Genomic DNA, 18471 nt, shown 5'->3' on the forward strand with positions numbered 1-18471 from the left:
CCTGTTCTTGTTGTTTTCCAATGAATCATATCTTGATCCTCAACTTTCATGTGCAAACATGCTGGGAGGTTAGAGGTGGTTCTCATTCTAGTCTCTCAGCTAGCTCCACCATCCCAGAGTCTCTGCATATCCCAGATAGGCTGCTCTGCCCTGAGGGGTTTCTCCTACACAGTGCCCTGACCCTGGAGTGGGGCAAGTATAGGACTGTATTTGCAGAAGGGAGGGAGAAGACAGGGACAATGCAAAAGAGCACATACACAGTCTGGGGCTCTAATATACAAGTCTTTTATCTGGGCTCTGGATATGAATCCATATGTGCATTTGCAGACAGTTCCCAACTTACAGTGTGTCAACTTAATTTTCTTTTTAACTTTGTGGTTAAAAAAAAAAAGCAAGAGGTGACACTGACCAAAAAAAAAAAAAAGAAAAGAAAAGAAATATACTCATCACCTGAGTTATGAAATGGTAGCCCTCTGTATAACACCTTAATAACAATAGAATTTAAAAAGCAGTATGTTTTCAGTAAAGGTGTACTTTGAATTTTGAATTTGGTCCTCTCCTGGGTAATAAACCAACTGTGAGGTTGACCCTCTCTTACCACTGTGGGCAGCAAAAGCTCCTAACCAGCCCTGGATCACAAAGGAAAGTAACAGGCAGTGTTCTGCAGTGTGCTATGCAGCCAGAACTTTCTAGAATCAGGTAGTCAATATATTACATAAGCCATTCTCTATTTACACATCTGGCTGTGGCCAGGCATAGTGCTCAAGTCTGTAATCCTAGTTACTTTGGAGGCAGAAATAGGAAAGACTGCAGTCAGGACAGCCTGGGAAACACATGAGACCCTGTCCAGAAAACAAAAGCAAAAATAGGCTGAGAGCACAGTTCAAGTATTACAGTACCTGTCTAACAAGCTGCAAGGCCCTGAATTCACATGCCCATTTTAAAAAATGGGCACCAGTGGCTGACATTTGTATTCCTAGTTATTCAAGGGGTTGAGATCTAAGGATTGGGGTCAAAAGCCAGTCTAAGCAGGAAAGTCTGTGAGACTCTTATCTCCAATTAACCACCAAAACCTGAAGTAGAGCTTGGGCTCAAGCAGTAGAGTATCAGCCTTGAGCAGAAAAAGCTAAAAGGAGAGTGCCCTGAGTTCAAGTCCCAAGTACCTGCACAAAAGTAAAAATAGAGTGAAATATAAACAATTAAGCTATGATTTTGCTGGACTGTATGTAGGCTAACATGGATGCTGTTGGCATGTTGAGAACAAATGAGGCTGAGTTGTGATATTCCTTCCCTCCCTCCCTCCCTTCCTTCCTTCCTTCCTTCCTTCTTCTTTCTTTCTTTCTTTCTTTCTTTCTTTCTTTCTTTCTTTCTTTCTTTCTTTCTTTCTTTCTTTCTTTCTTTCTTTCTTTGTTCAAGATTAGGACTTTTAGGGCTGGGAAGGTGGCTCAGTGGTAGAGCGCTTGCCTTGCATGCCTGAGGCCCTGGGTTCGATTCCTCAGCACCACATAAGCAAAAAGAAAAAAGCCGGAAGTAGCGCTGTGGCTCAAGTGGTAGAGCGCTAGCCTTGAGCTGAAGAGCCGAGGGACAGTGCCCAGGCCCAGAGTTCAGGCCCCACGACTGGACCCCCCCCCCAAAAAAAAAAAAGATTAGGACTTTTATTTGAGACTTTTGCTTATTGGCTGGCACTCTACCACCTGAGCCATGCCTCCAACATCCTAAATACATTTTTGCCAGTCATGGGGCTTGAACTTAGGGCCTGGATACCATCCCTGAGCTTCTTTTTTCTCAAGGCTAGCACTCTATCACGTGAGCCACAGCACCACTTCCTATTTTTTCTGTGTATGTGGTACTGAGGAATCAAACCCAGGGCTTCATGCACACTAGGCCAGCACTCTACCACTAAGCCACATTCCCAGCCCCTAAATACATTTTTTTTGGGGGGTCCGGTCATGGGGCCTGAACTCTGGGCCTGGGCGCTGTCCCTCAGCTCTTCAGCTCAAGGCTAGCACTCTACCACTTGAGCCACAGCACCACTTCTGGCTTTTTTCTTATGTGGTGCTAAGGAATCAAACCCAGGGCCTCAGGCATGCAAGGCAAGCACTCTACCACTGAGCCAACTTCCCAGCCCCATACATTTTTGACTATATATATTTTCAAATCACAATGGCTCTAACAGGTCAGAACCCCACTGTAAGTTGAGTATCAATAGGAAGCATCCTAAAGCTCTCTAGTACATTATTAGTACTAGAGGGGTATTAGCCCCTGTCCTGGGGTTCCATAATGTCAGTGAGGTTATTTATCATTATTCTGGCCTCACAAAGACTGTCTGCTCCCCAGCCTGGCTTCTCAGAAGGACCAGGCGTTTCTTGGAAGTTGATGGGGGAGGATGCTATAACCACCAGCTCCAGGTCCTACCCAAGAGTTTGCCCAAGGCCACCAAGAGGCAGCTCCTGAGCACATCCTAGGAGCTTGAGCCACCTGTGCTGGTGGGCTGTCCTCAGAGCATCTGGGCAGTCGCACTGCAGGGAGGGGTCTAGACAAAGGCATGCAGGAAGGAAGGCCAGGGAGGGGCTCTGGGCCTTCCCCTTAATTCATCTGTCTACACAGCTACCCAGCTCTCCTGGAAGGTAAACAGCCCTTTGACCTGTCAGCTAGGTGGCATCTGCTGGCCTGGTGGGCAGCTCAGTCCTCTCTCCCAGAAGGAGGAGGGATGATCAGAGGGTCTGGGGGAGTTGCAGGGGGCCCTAATGCCGAAAGGCCTTCTTCAGAGTCCAGCGTTCCACTCAGCACACTCCTTAGGGATGCTTCTTGTTTTCCTTTTCTTTTTTGTTTTAACTTTTAATTTAGGGATGCCCATACTGGAGCTTGAATTCAAGGTCTCTTCCTCTCACTTGGCCTTTTCCACTCAAGGCTGGCTCTCTACTACATAAGTCACACCTCTACCTCCATCCAGCTTTTTTTTTGGTGGTCATGGGCCTTGAACTCTGGGCCTGGGCACTGTCCCTCAGCTCTTCAGCTCCAAGCTAGTGCTCTACCACTTGAGCCACAGCACCATTTCCAGTTTCCTGACTGGTTTATTGGAGATAAGAGTCTCATGGATTTTCCTGCCCAGGCTGGCTCTCAGCCTCTTGAGTAGCTAGGATTACAGGTGTGAGCCACCAACGCCTGGCCAGCTTTTTTTTTTTTAACAGTCCTGAGGCTTGAACTTGGCCTGGGCCTTGTCTCTGAGCTCTTTTGCTCCAGGCTAGTACTCTACCACTTCCTGCTTTTTCTATGATTTAATTGGAGATAAGAGTCTCATAGACTTTCCTTCCTGGATGGCTTTGAACCATGATCCTCAGACCTCAGCCTCTTCTGAGTAGTTAGGGTTATAGGCATTGAGCTATCAGTCCTTGACTCTATTTTTAATGTTTGAGACTTGAAACTTGAAGAGCCTTTTAATTGTATAACTATCATCACAATCTCATTTTAGACCCCTTCCAAGAACACAAAGAGAAGCCTGTATTCATTAGTAGTCTGTCCCTCACCTCCATCTCCCCTTCTTTGTCCCTAGCAGCTACTAGCCTGCTCTGTCTATATATACTTGTTATTCTAGACATATGATATAAACAAAATGCTACAACATGTGGCCTTTTGTGCATGACATCTTCAAGATTCATTTATGCTACTACACAAATGTGGACTTCTGTCCTTTTTGTGGCTATCATTCAATTATAGCAAAATCCTACATTTTGTCTATCCAGGAAGCAAATGTCAGGGACTTTGGCTGTGAACATTCATATCCAGGCTTTGTGTGAACATGAGCTGTCGTTCTTTGTGGTCTATATACCTGGAAATGATATCACTAGATCACAAATGAATTGCTCTCCTGGCAGCCGCAACATCGTGCATACCCCCAGCAGTGATGTCTGCCCATCTTCTCCAACATTTGTTATTTTCCAGTTTTCAAAGTCACAGTCACTGCCCCCCTCACTAGTGTGAAGTGTTACCTTTTGTCTATCATTTTTATTTCCTCATCAACTAACAATGTAGAGCATTTTGTTCAGACCTCATTAGCCATTTGTACACCTTCTTTGGAGAAATACGTACTCAAGTCCTTCATCCACTTTTAATTTTTTTTTTCTCTTTAATACTGGTACTGGGGTTTGAACTCAAGGCCTGGGCACTGTCCTTTAGTTTTTTTTTCCCTCAAGGCTGGTGCTCTACCACCTGAGCCACAGCTCCATTCCTGGCATTTGGTGTTTAGTTGGAGGTAAGAGTCTCCTGGACTTTCCTGCTCAGGCTGGATTCTAACCATGATCCTCAGACTCAGCCTCCTAAGTAGCTAGGGTCAAAGGTATAAGCTCCCAGTACCTAGTTCCTTTGCCCACTTTTAAAATTGAGTTTTATATATTCAGGAGACAAGATGCTTTAGCAGATATATGATTTGTCAACATCTCCTCCCATTCTGTGTGTTGTCTTTTCCATTTCTTAATAAAGTCATTTACTGGGTGTGGTAGTATATGCCTATAATCCAAGCTACATATGAGGTGGAAGCAGCAGGATTTTGGTCCAAGGCCAGCCCTGGGCACAACATGCAGAATCTTATCTGAAAAATAAGCTAAAGCAAAAAAAATGTAGCTCAAATGGTTGAGTGCTTGCCCATTAAGCACAAGGTCCTGAGTTCAATCCCCAGTACTGCTGCCATACAATAAAAAATGTCTTTCATATACAAAAGCTTTTTATTTAGATAGACTGCTTTATTCTACCCTTTAAGATTCAACCCAACTCAGCCAGTTCTTCTTTTGGCCTACTGGTGTATTCCTGGCATGGCACCAACTGTTGCTAAGGTTCTGGAAAAACCAGTCGAGCTGTCTGAAGGGCTCAGTCCACCAAGACTATACCCATGTGTACCCTGTATCACAGGGCCAGATGGACTGGCCCCCAATCTGGGAAGGTATGGGGTAGTGACTCATGTGCAGGCTATAGGGCTTGCTGGGGAACCCCTGGGAGACATAACCACTCTCCAAAGCAGCCCAACCAAGCGGTACAGAAAGGCCCCTTTAGGAACACCCCACCTATAATAGTAGCTCAGACCTGTAACAACCCTGGTCTTTGAGTACATGGTCTGGTATCCAAATTGAAGACATTTGAGTCATGACAGCAAACATGTAAAACACCACTAATTAAAGTGACACCATGGATTCATCTTGTGTAGTTCACAAATGCTTCTGCTTGACTTCATTTGGTCTCAAAACTACCCAGAAGTGTGGGCATTCTTACACAGAGGCTGAGGTCTATGAGGGACCTCTAGGGTAAGTCAGAAAGAGGCATAGCAGAGCCAAACACCAGTGGCTTATGCCTGTAATCACAGCTACTCAGGAGGCTGAGATCTGAGGATCCAAGTTGGATCTGGGTAGAAAAGTTTGTGGGGCTTGAACTCTGGGCTTGAGCGCTGTCCATGCGCTCTTCAGCTCAAGGCTAATGCTCTACCGCTTGAGCCACAGCGCCACCTCTGGTTTTCTAGTGGTTTTATTGGAGATAAGAGTCTCACAGACTTTCCTGCCCAGGCTGGCTTTGAACCGTGATCCTCAGATCTCAGCCTCCTGAGTAGCTAGGATTACGGGCGTGAGCCACCGGCGCCCGGCTGTGACTCTTATATCCAAATAACTAGCAGAAAACTAGAAGAGCTGCCACTCAAATGGTAGAGCAACAACATTGTGTGAAAAAGACAAGCAGAACATGTGAAGCCTTGAGTTCATGACCCAGTACAGGCATACACAAAAGAGAGAGAGAAAGAAAGAGACAGACAGAGAGAGACAGAGAGAAAGATCCCTGCTGAACGGGACCAACAAGCAAAGCATGATCTACTCACACTGGGAAAGGGAGTTGGGGAGAGATGGGCCTATTAGGAGCCAGGATGACTTTGTGGGGATGGAGTGTTATGAATTTTGATAGGGGTCATTGTGACATAGGTGCAGATATCAGTCAAAATGAGTGTTTTATGGCACGAACAGCACACCTCCAAATGCTAAAATTCCCATCCTTGTTAAACCTGACCTCTAAGGTCTGGAGAAGGCCTGCCAATGTCAAGTACCTGAGGGTCCTCCCTCGCTCCCCTGAAAGCAAGTCTCCTCCTGCTTTAATGAGGGCTCTGGGATGGGACTGTGAATGTCCAACCATGGGTGGCAGGCAAGCTGAGCCCATACTCCTCACTGTACCTGTTCACAGCATCATCCTGTATAGTGGGAGGGAAGGTCTCTCGATTTGCAGCTAAGCAAACTGAGGGACTAGAAAAAGCTCAGGCAAGGCAGGCCTGTCTGTAATCCCTGGTCTGGCACAGCTCCCCAACAGTTGGGGCTGGGAGCTTTCAAGACCATTCTGCCAGCCCCCACGAGAGCACTGCATATCCCTCAGCCTGACAAAGGGCTGATGATGACTGTACTTTCACAGGAATCTGATGACAAGCAAAAACCTAGTGGGAAAGGAAACGAGGAAAGGGCCAGCTTTGATTTGATCACTGTTATTTCAAGGCAATCAATAAATCAGCAGCCAGCTCAACTCTGGATCCAAGGTGATTTCCCTCCCAGCCTGACAGCTCGGCCGCCCCTCTTCTGGTGCCCAGCTGCAGGCTTTATCCAATTAAGGGGCCGGAAGCAGGCAGTGAGAAAGACACCAGGGCTGCAGCAAGGGGCCAAGGATACATGACGTCATGACGCAGGGGCCATTAGCATGATGCGAAGCAGGTGAGTGGGCATTTGGCTGTCACTGCTCAGTTTCCAGATTTCCAAAGATCCCATCCCTGTCCTGAACTTCCTAGGGTTGCCAGACAGACACAGGAGCCCCTGGGGGGTAAACTAGAATGTCCCAAAGATAGCAGAGTAATTGTTAGACTGTGTCACCCTAATAGTCACATGGGATTCTCTTCCCACGGTTGTTTACCTGCAACTCACACTCCCCAGGGCCCTGTGTTTGTCTTTGCTCTGGCAGCCCTATATCTCTACACCAGACCTGGGCTAGCAGCTCAGCTCTGTCACACACAGACCTCTACCTCCATGTATTGATTGGTCAAGTCTCTCTCCCACAGGGAAGGAAGGGCAAGCCAGTGGAGTAGGAGGAAAAGTGCAATGAGGCAGAAGCCCAGGATATCATCCACTGGACATTTGAATGCCAGATCATCCAGCTGTCACCACAGCCCTGAGTTCCCTCCCACCCCTCTCAGTATGATGAGAGGATCAGAGGCAGCAATGGATAGAACCTTTTAGCACAAGTGTGTTGTCTAAGGTGTATGATTGTCATCTTTTTTGGTTCTGTGGGTCTCTTGGGAGCAGGGACAGCACACTGTTTACTTTTGACCTCCTGCTGTGCTGATGGTGCCAGCCTAGCTGTGTGCTCTGTCTGTGGTCAGTGTACCTGCCATTTCATACAAGAGATACACTCCCTCCCTGCAGTTTCTGGCTCTGCTCTTGGCCTCCCAGGACCCCAAACTTGAGCTCAGACAGGGATCCTAACTGGTAGTTCAAGATGTGATTTGGCCAAACTCATAGAATTCAAAGTATATTTGGGTCAGGACCAGTGGCTCACTCCTCTAATCTTAGCTACTCAAGAGGCAGAGATCTAAGGATCATGGTTTGAAGTCAGGCCAGGCAGGAAAGTCCATGAGATTGTTATCTCCAATTAATCACTGAAAAATCCAAAAGTGGAGCTGTGGCTCAGGTGATAGAGCACTAGCCTTAAGCAAAAGGAGCTTAGAGAAAGTACCCAGGCCAAGAGTTGAAGCCTCAGGACTGGGGGGGGGGGGGGGGGGGAGGGGAGAGGGGAGAAGCAAATATATATATATTTGAGGTTAGGAACTGGTGGTTTATACTTAATCTTGTAGCTACTGAGGAGGCTAAAATTTGAGGATCATGATTCAAAGCCAGGAAAGACTTTATCAAGTATGTCAAATTAACTTAGAAGTGGAGGTGTGGCTCAAGTGGTAGAACACCAGCCTTGAGCAAAAAAAAAAAAAAAACAACCAAGTGAGAGTTCAGGGCCTTGAGTTCAAGTCCCAGTACTGGACTTGTGCGTGTGCATACACACATGAACATTTGGGGCTCAGTGGTAGAGCCCTTGCCTTACATGCAGGAGACACTAGGTTCAATCCTCAGCACTGCAATCAATGAACCAATTAATCAGTAAAGTACAATAAAGATATATTTGATCCAGCAATGAAATTAAATAATAATCCAGACTTCTAGTTTATGGTGAGAAGTCTGAGATGGCCTGGTCTTAGGCTCTTTGATGGCCTGTACCACTGGCCAATGCTAGGCAGCCTACCCCTGCAGACAGAAGGGGCAGTGCAATTCCCCTGTCATTATAGACTTCACTCACTGCTATAGTCTGGATCAGAAGTGTCCCTAAAAGGCCATGTGCCAAAGACTAGGTCTATCAGAAGGTGGCAAAGCCTTTAAGAGGCAGAGCAGCTGGGAGCTGGTTGGCTCACGCCTATATTCCTAGCTACTCAGGAGGCTGAGATCTGAGGATTATGGTTCAAAGCCAGCCCGGGTAGGAAAGTCCGTGAGACTCTTATCTCCAATTAACCACCAGAAAACTCAAAGTGGAGCTGTGGCTCAAAGTGGTAGAGTGCTAGCCTTGAGCAAAAGAACTCAGGGATAGCACCCAAGCCCTGAATTCAAGCCCCACAACCTGCCAAAAAAAAAAAAAAGAGGCAGAACATAGTGGGATGTCTTCATGTCACTGGAGAGCTTGGTAATGGGCCCCCAGCGATGCCTCTTTCTCTCTTGACTTCTCTGCCATCAGTGAATAGTTCTGTTCTGACACACATACACATTGCCACCACCTCCATCACCAGGCCCAAAAGCAACAGGACCTCTAAAATTGTGAGCCAAAATTAATCTTTTTTCTAAGTTGATCATCTTAGGTTATTTATCACGGCCATAGGAAGCGAACAGACACACTCACTTGTGTGAATGGCTGAGCTGCTGGAGGCTGTTGTGGGAGAAGTCACAGAGGTGCCTATCAGGGAGCTGTGTATCCACACACAGCCTGCAGGAGGCATACAGTGGCCTCACTCCTGCCCCGCCCCCCCTTCCCTCCTCCCCCCTCCACCCCCCCCCACTCCCAAGCCTCAGTGTTGAGCACCCAGCATTCTGTCACTGCACCCTTAAGCAATGCCCAATTAATTAGTGGTCAGTGCCCACAGGAAAAAGGGCTCTGTCTTCATGAAGTTTCCGAGACAACAGGGGCTTGGACTTGTATGCAATGTGTTGGGGCCAGGAGCCAGCAGCGTCCTGTAGTGACCTGGCCTTCCACACAACCCCTGAGACTGCCAGACTTTTAGGAAAAGGCCTACAACAGGTTGTGGTGCAAACACAAGAATACATGCAGGTGACTGCAACTTGCTCGGATCATTGAGCCAGGCTTTAGAAACAAGGTGACCTTGGACCATTTCCTCTGCTTGAAATAACAATCGAACCTATCAGAGAGCTACTGTGGATTACAGAGGATCTACAAGCTGTGCTCAGCCCAGGGCCACGTAAGGGCTCAGTGACTGACTATTAATCGTACTGCCCAGTAAAGGTGTGTCCTTAGGAGGCCCTTTCCCAGGGATACTGACAACTCAGTGGTAGTGGCAGAACTGGGGAGGGCCAGGATCTGCAGAGGTTGGCACAGGTCTTGCTTGGCCTCTGTGTCTTTACTTACGACCTTGGGCAGGTGATTTGTTTCTCTCTGCCTCAGTTTCCTGATCTGCAAAATGAAGCTAACAATGTACTGCCTGAGAGTCTCTTGCATAGTAATCACTGCATAGTTCTTGGGTCTAGAAGGTGACACTTTCCTGGTGGCCAAGTCATTTGTTTTCACTGTGGCAAGAACAAGTGGGAGGGAATGGAGAAGCTTGAGGAAGGCCTGACAGGATGTAGCAAGGCTGATGAAAACAAGTCTGTAGTGACCAGAGTCTTCAAGGCACCAGGGCCACACTGGTGTCACATGTGTAAGCATTATGCCCACCTTTGGTCCTCAGCTCCACCCAGACCTGAGCTTCTCCCTGTCCCGGAGTTCCCACCATACAGCTGGTCCCTCTCTCTCTCTGCCCAGACCCACCTGAGCTCCCACCTACCTCACTTTCTACCTTGAGACCCTGCTGCTACCTAGATAGTGTAGGGTGTCATGTGCTCCCTCTCTGGGGGAAATATGGCTCCTCTAATAAACCTTGTAATAATCTTTCTCCTGTGCCTGCCTGCTTCTGCGTGGTCCCCTGGGAGGGATGTGATGGATCCTTTCCATGTGCACTCAGAGCCAGGCGATGGTCCTCATTCTAGTGAACTCTTGGTGACTTCTCCCAGTCAGCCTCCTTCCTGCCAAAATCTAGCTAAGGCTCAGTTGTGGTCACGGGATCCCACCTCAGGCAGAAGCCATGTTCCACTAAATAGCCTAGGGGTCCCCACTGGGCCCCAAGATATGCTATGGAGTCTGGGAACATTCCCAAATAAAGGCTATGTCTGTGACTTCTGCTGGGAAGGGCTCAGGGCTTCCACTAGCTAGTCAAAGTGTCCAGAAGAACTGCAGACAGCTGGGCACTGGTAGCTCATGCCTATAATCCCAGCTACTCAGGAGGCAGAGATCTGAGGATTGCATCTTGAAGCCAGCCCAGGCAGGAAAGTCTGTGAGATGCTGATCTCTAATTAACTACTCAGAAAAACCCAGAACTGTCATTGTGGCTCAAGGGGCAGAATGCTAGCCTTGAGTGAAAGAAGCTCAAGGCCAGCACCTAGGCCTGGAGTTCAAGCCCCAGGACAGGGAAAAAAAAAAAACTGTAGTTAGAGCCCTATCCCTTCCATTCAGATGATGTGGTCAGCAATTTGAGGCTCCAAGGCTGCCTCTCACATCTCCTCTTTTTTATCTTCCCACCTGGCAGAGAGACCAAGTGGGTCTTGCCAGAAGGTTCCATTTATCAGTGAGCGGGTTCCAGAGAGGCGAGGGAGTGAGGAGTCACTGATGAGGAATAGGTGCACAAAGAATGAAGTGGCCTTGAGGCACCCAGATAAAAGATGAGTATGAAACAATGTGCAAAATGCTTCCCCAGGTGAGCAAGAGGACAGAAAGACAGATGAAGAGGTCTCCAAGAGCATCTGGCTTAGTTGGGCTGAGTAGCTCACATCTGTAATCCTAGCTACTTACAAGGCTGAGATGTGAGGATTGAGGTTCAAAATGAGCATGGGTAGGAAACGCTACATGATTCTTATCTCCAATTAACTACCAAAAAGCCAGAAGTGGAGCTGTGGCTCCAGTGGTAGAGCTTCAGCCTTGAAGGAAAATGCTCAGGGAGAGTGCGCAGGCCATGAATTCAAGCCCCAGTACTAGCACAAAAATAACTAACCAAACACAAATAATAAATAAAATAAAAAGAGCAATTGACCCTTGGCTCTTCCTCAACCCAACCCAGGCCTCGGCAGACCAACCTCCACACCAGCCTTTATAGCTGGAATGGGGGTCTTGTAGTCTATAGGCCAGAGGAGCAGAAGGGGAAGCTGAGGTCATTAGGTGTCCTTCCGTCTGCCAGGCTAGTGTCATGAGAACAGCTCATCAGAAGTGGGCTTCCTGCCTATCCTGGGACATCATTAAACACACCGGGGCACACTGCCCATAGCCTGGCAAGGCCTGGACTGGAAGTTTAGTAGAGCCTTGCATGTGGCTTGGTCCCTGCTGAGCCAAGCAGCTCCTGACCCATGAATTAGCTCTCATCCCAGTCTTCCTGGCCAACCCATGTCCTTGTCCCTCCCACCACAGTGTAGTCCTTGTCCCACCTGTCCTCCCCCTCATACCCTGTGCCACCTGTTCCTTAAGGCCTGTCCCATATAGCCAGAGGACCTCTCATTCCTCAGACAGCCTGAGATTGTGACCCAGAACCAGCAGCAGCACAGGACACTGCCTTATGGTGGGACACAGCCTGCCTGTGGTCTCTTAACAATGATTACCTGCCATTTCTACCAGCATGGTGAGGGGATCAGTCAATGTCCAAGGTACATCTTGGGAACCAGGGCACAGATCCCTCACTAAGTCAAAGCCAGCTACAGTTTCCAGACAGCCCCCTGAAAGTCTATGGCAGGTGGAGCATTCAGGCCTTTCATGGAACTATGGTATCAAAAGAGTCTGCTATTACCTCATTCTCTCCTCTTCTTGATGCTTGGTCCCCCTCACTCCCTGCCACCACCCCCCCAAATACAATCCAACAGCCCTGAAGAACAGAGGAAAAAACAGAACCCCGAGGAAGTCCAGCAGATGCTCAAGCCCTGACATCTGGTCCAGCAGGAGGAGGTGGGCAGCCTTGCCCTGGAGAATGACTCATCAGTAAAGGGAAGGAGGAAGCTGTCTACCTATGGATGTAGAGTATGTGCAGGGTATATAGTTCAGTGAGAAAGCAGGTGCAGGAGAATCACAGCTGGCTTCTGTGCAGACATGGACAAGGTGATCCTAACAATCATATGGATACTCAGAGGTCCCCGAAATTGCCAATACAGTCTTAAAAGTTGGAAGACATACTTCCCAATTTCAAACTTGCAACAAAGCACAAGAACTCAAGAGGATGTGGAACTGGCATAAGCATGGACATACAGACCATCAAAACAGAATAGAGCCAGAAATAAATCTCACACACAATCAACCAGGCTGCCAAAACAAGTGAGTAGGGGAAAGAATAGTCTTTTCAGCCAACAGTGCTATAGACAGCTAAATGAACACAGGCAGAAGACTGAATGAAGCTGGATCCTTACCCATATACACATTTAACTCAACAGAGATTGATAACTTACAGAGAAGAGCTAAAACTATAAAACTCTTAGTATAAATCTTCATGAGCTTGGAGTAAGTGGTGGTTTCTCAGCTATGACACCAAAAGCATAAGCAGCAGCAGCAGCGGCAGCCACCACCACAACAAAATAGATAAAGAAACTGGATTTCACCAAGTGGATTTAAATGTTTACTAGAGGTGTGGCTCAGCAATAGATTACCTGCCTAGCAAAGCCCTGTGTTTGAACTCTAATACTTGCTTCCCTCATCAGAATTTTAGCTTTTGTGTTTCAAAGGACACTCATGAAAAATATAAAGATAACCCAAAGAAAGGGAGAGAATATTCATAAATCATATCTGATAAAGGATTCCTATCTAGGTATATATAAAGAATTCTTCCAACCCTAATAACAAGACAAATATAAGTCATTAGAATGGCTAAAACTGAAAAGACTGACCATACCAAGCGTTGGAGAGAGGGGAGTAACTGGAAGTCTCACTCCCTGGTCAGAATATAGATAATACAATCACTTGAGAATGTAGTTCAGAAGTTCCTTAAAAAAAGCTAAATACATGCCAGGTGCTGATGGCTCACAGCTGTAATCCTAGCCACTCAGTAGGCTGAGATCTGGAAGATCTTGATTTGAAGTCAGCTTGGGCAGAAAAGTCCTATAGACTCCCCAGCAAAAATTTGGGAGGAGGGCTGGGAAGGTGGCTAAGTGGTAGAGCGCTTGCCTTGCATGCCTGAGGCCCTGGGTTCGATTCCTCAGCACCACATAAGCAAAAAGAAAAAAGCCAGAAGTGGCGTTGTGACTCAAGTGATAGAGCACTAGCCTTGAGCTGAAGAGCTGAGGGACAATGCCCAGGCCCAGAGTTCAGGCCCCACGACCGGACCCCCCAAAAAAAACTGGGGAGGAGTCATGGCTCATATGGTAGAACCTAGTTGAGCAGAGCAAACACAAGGCCCAGAGTACAAACATAAGTACCATCCTCTCCCCCTCAAAAATGAAGTTAAAACACCTATAATTTGACCCAGCCATTCTACTCCTAGGTATTTACTCAAGAGAGAGGAAAGCAGCTGTGCATGCAAAGACTTGAAGATGGATGTTTACAGCAGCCTTATTTGTAATAGCCAGAAACTGGAAACAACCCAGATGGCCATTGATGGTGAATGAGTAAACAAACTTTGTGAACCTATATGATACAATACTACTCAGCAATAAAAAGGAGCTATCGATAATGCAGCAACGTCAGTCTCTCATAAAATAACCATGCAGGGTGAAGGAAGCTGGAGGAAACAAGTATATACTGAATAATTCCATTTATTGAAAAAAAATCCCAAAGGCAGCCTGGGATAATGGGAAGGATCACCAAGGGGCTCAAGGAAAGTTTGGGACAGGGTCGGATGGGGGGGGGTATTCCTCTTCCGAATGGATGAGGTGATTTACTGGCTGTGTACAGTATGCCAAAACTTAAATTGTCCACTTCACACACATACACTTTCCAATTACAAAACAAAATTAGTCAATTTTCAGAATATGATAAAATATTATGGTCATGCCAGGGGCACCAATGGCTCATGCCTGTAATTCTAACTACTTAGGAGGTTGAGATCTGAGGATTATTGAGGTTCAAAGCCAGCCTGGGCAAAAAAGTCTGTGAGAGTCTTATGTCCAATTAACAAGTGAAAAAAAATCTGGAAGTGGAGCTGTGGCTCAAGTAGTAGAGAGCCATTCTTGAGGGGAAAAAAAAAGTTCAGGGACAGTGCTCACGCCCTGAGTTCAAAAAGCCCGCATATAACACATACAAAAATATATATGTGGATATGATACTAACACTCTAGCAAAAGGGGAGAAGAGAGGAGCGGGAGGCCGTGCTGGGGATAGATGGAGAAAGGGAGACATGTAAGCCAGTTCCCAGCAGGGCTGTAGGGACAGTGTAAAGGTCATCAGGCTCAACTCATCTTATGCATAGAGGATACTGTTTATCATAAAGTGTAGAAGAACAATGTGGGCTCTGCTGCTTACTGCTGGTGAGCTTCTCTCAGGGTTGGGGTCCTCACTGGAGAGCCAGAAAATCCACCCTTCCCCATGTTCTATGGGGAGGCCTTAACTTAGTGACTGGATAAATAACCGGAAGTGGTGGTGGTTACGCCAAGTGGTTACTCCAATTTGTCCAGTGTGATCATAGGTCATACATGTCTAGTGTGAACACAGTCCCCTTACCTGTCAGGGCTGGAGGACACTAATGGGATCATAATGCCCACTGAGTAGGCAGTCTCAGTGCTTGCTGTGACATGGGTCCTGCAGAACCCAAGGGACATCCTAAAGCCTTAAACATAAGAGATTACCCAAGGACATACAGTGAGAAACTGGATCAAACCCAGGCTCCCCCACGAGGATAGATGCTGCTCTGTTGCCGCTGGGAATGCTGCAGATCAGACACACTTTCCCCTTCCTGAATCCTCGCCTGGCCCCACAGCCCTCAGCAGGATCTCCCAATGCTGTCCTCAGGCAGGACCATTGTGGCCTGCTCACCCAGCTAACACACTCTGCCTAACATACTCTGCCTCATGACCACCTCCTTCCATCTTTGGTAGAAAATAAAAGGAAAGATAAGATGGGGAAGGTGAAGGAAAATTATATTCCTGGATACTCTGTTCCTAGAAGCTCCAGGAATCAAAGCTCTGGCCCAGGCTTGGCAAGGTAGACAGGCTGATACATCTGTGGCTCCCTTGGTCCTGGGGCCGAGGAATGGGGACAGCAGACAGCTGGGGTGGATGGGCCCCTCCCTATGCTTTCATCTCTGGGGGTGGGGTGGGGTGTAAATGTACCTGGACAGGGACAAGACAAGTGACCTTCCCAACTCAAGCCTTCTGGGGGCTCATATAATGGTGCTTACTTAGATCTGGGCAGAAGGGCCAGGGAGTGGTCAGTAAGCAAAAACCTAAAGAAGAACAGACTAGGCATACCTATAATCCTAGCTACTCTAGAGGCTGAGATCTGGGGATTATGGTTCAAAGCCAACCCCAGGCAAGGAAATCCATGAGACTCTTATCTCTAATTAAGCATAAAACAAGTTGAAAGTGGAGCTTTGGCTGAAGTGGTAGGGTGTTAGCCTTGAGCAATAAAGTTCAGGGCATCAGGGCAGTACCAAGCCCTGAGTTCCAGCCCCAGGACTGGTGCATGTGCGTGTGTGCGCATGCTCACGCGCGCGCGCACGCGCACACACACACACACACACACACACACACACTTGCACGCGCGCACACGCACACACAAACACACACACAAAGAGGAAGAAGAGGAGGAGGAGGAAAAGGAAGGAGAAGAAAAAGAGGGGGATACTTTGGTTGCTGGGACCCACAATGTAGCTCATCCTAACTTCATCTGCTCCAGTCCAGGGCCTTCGTTAGCCCTCAGGTTCCTCTGGTCCCAGAATGCTAGACGGAGGAGGCTTAGACAAGTGCTTGGCTCCACCTTGACAGAAAGGCAGGGAATTGTCTAGAGATCTGTGGGGCTCAATCAGTATTTCAAGGACTGTGCATCCCTCAAGTCACAGTCCCCACCGACCTAATAAAATGTGTATTTTAAAAATCTGCTTCATAAACACAATAAAAGGAAAAGGGGAGCTAGCTGTGTTATCATTTTCTCTGAGACACATTTATTTACCTCTGTGGGCTCTTTCTATTGGTTTATCTTGTCTGAGATTTTAAGTTTTTCCTTTTCTTTTCAAAAAAAAAAGAAAAAAAGAAAAAAAGCAAGGCCCACCTGTTCAAAGCCACTGGAAAAAATAGGCTGAGGGTGACTCCTTGACTGCTAATCAAATACATGGCAAACCCAGGGCAGCCTTCTGTGGTCAATATTGACATGGACTTCAGCCTGCCTCGGAAGGGAAACTTGAAAGTATCTGGTGAGCGGGGAGTGGTTGTCTGGATACACAGGGTCCCCCGATAAGCAGCTGGGGCCAGGCACCCATCGGCCCTTTTATGGGCAACCCCTACCCCAGCTGGGTCCCTGGCAGGGAACCAACATTCATCACCAGCATCATCATGCTGGCAGCACCTATTCTCAACCCACTTTGGGCTTCGTTTGGTTTTATTTGTTTGTGTTTGGTTCTTAAAGGAAGATTGGTGGATTTGAGAAGTTGGAACTTTAGGGAAAAAAATACATCTGATTTATATATGAGAAAAGTTGTTGTTTTTGATGGTTTTTGTTTTTGGGTTTTTTGTTTTTTTTTTTTTTTGGAAACAGAGTTTTACTATGTATTCCTGGAGGGCTTGAAACTCACTACGTAGCCTGGGCTGGCCTTGAACTTCTGCTCTTCCTGCCTTAGCCTCCCAAGTGTTAGGATCATAGGCATATACATCTTCAAATATATTCTGAGTTTTGACAAATGAATGCAGTTACTACTGCAGACACTGCCAACCAAGTCAGAGAACAAACCTGTCCATCCTTTAAAAAGCCCTGAGCCAGGCGGGCACTGTGGCTCATGCCTGTAATCCTAGCTACTCAGGAGACTGAGATCTGAGGCTCATGGTTCTAAACCAGCCCAGGCAGGAAAGTCTGTGAGGCTCTTACCTCCAATAAACCACCAGAAAACTGGAAGTGGCGCTGTGGCTCAAGTGGTAGAGCACTAGCCTTGATCTGAAGAACTGAGAAACAGCATCCAGGCCCAAAGTTCAAGCCCCATGACTGACAAAAAAAAAAAAAAAGGGCCCTGGGCCACCAGACCTTCCCTGCTTATCCCTGGATGCCTGGGCTCTGCTCTCTTGAACTGGAAACCCCTTTCCTAAGCCCGATGCCCCTGTGATGTATAAGTGGCTCTGAAGCTTGCTACGGGAAAGATTTCAGTGTGGAGGTTGTCTGAAGAGCATTCAGGCTTTGCATGAGATAATGCTGCAGCACACATCCGTGGGCACACAGCTTTACCACCCCCCCACAAGGCTACTGACTGCCAACTGGGCCAGTGGGTGGCCATCTGCCCAAGCTGTATTGTCTGGCTGTGCAAGAGATCTGCTACCTTCACACTCATGCTGGTCTGCAGCAGACTCTATATCCTCTCTGCCAAGGTCCTTGAGCTCTATTCACCCATTGGCTGTCCAAGCCCCACCCCCACCCCATTCCCAGGAGGATAAGAAGGAAAGACCTGGGTGGCTTTACAGGAAGAGTGACCAGATAGGTGACAGGAGGCCTAAAATATGCCACACTCCTTGTCTGCTTCCCATATGCCTTGCAGGTGGCAGACCAGGGCCAGGAAAAGCTTCAGAGGAGAGTGATGAACCAATGCTGGGCACAGAGGTCAGAGACACCCTTCATGGAAATCTGAGTGGAGACTGGCACCCACATGCAAAAGGGGGCCAGAATGCCCAGTGATGTCAGCAACCAGGCAGGGTGGGGCAGCAGGAGGACATGTAGGACTTGAGGTAGGAATACAAGAAGGTGGAGAGGAGAGCAACAGACATCTCCCCCCAGCAACTGCTAAGCACAGAAGTCCTGACAGGGCTTAGGGCTGCCCTAAATTAGGGGCAGCAACACTGAGGAGGGGCTGTGGGGCCACAGGAGTGGCTAAATGGTTATTCCTGCCCCTGTGGCAGGATTATTGTTGATGTCCGTGGCGCTGTGCTCAGCCCTGCCACAGTGTAGAGCACTATGTGGAGCAGGTACTGGCCAAGGTGTCACCTCCTAGAACCCCTGATGCAGC

At 47.7% G+C, this 18471-nt stretch overlaps 1 protein-coding gene across 3 annotated transcripts in view; it reads right to left on the bottom strand.

Moving 5' to 3' along the window:
• The window catches only part of Pemt (phosphatidylethanolamine N-methyltransferase), a 74072-nt gene that overhangs the window by 16662 nt on the left and 38939 nt on the right, over window positions 1-18471 (bottom strand). The window lies entirely within an intron of this gene.

Source organism: Dipodomys merriami, unplaced genomic scaffold (assembly GCF_024711535.1).
Source record: "Dipodomys merriami isolate MVZ:Mamm:240054 unplaced genomic scaffold, mDipMer1.0.p SCAF_19, whole genome shotgun sequence".
Classification (NCBI taxonomy): Eukaryota; Metazoa; Chordata; class Mammalia; order Rodentia; family Heteromyidae; genus Dipodomys; species Dipodomys merriami.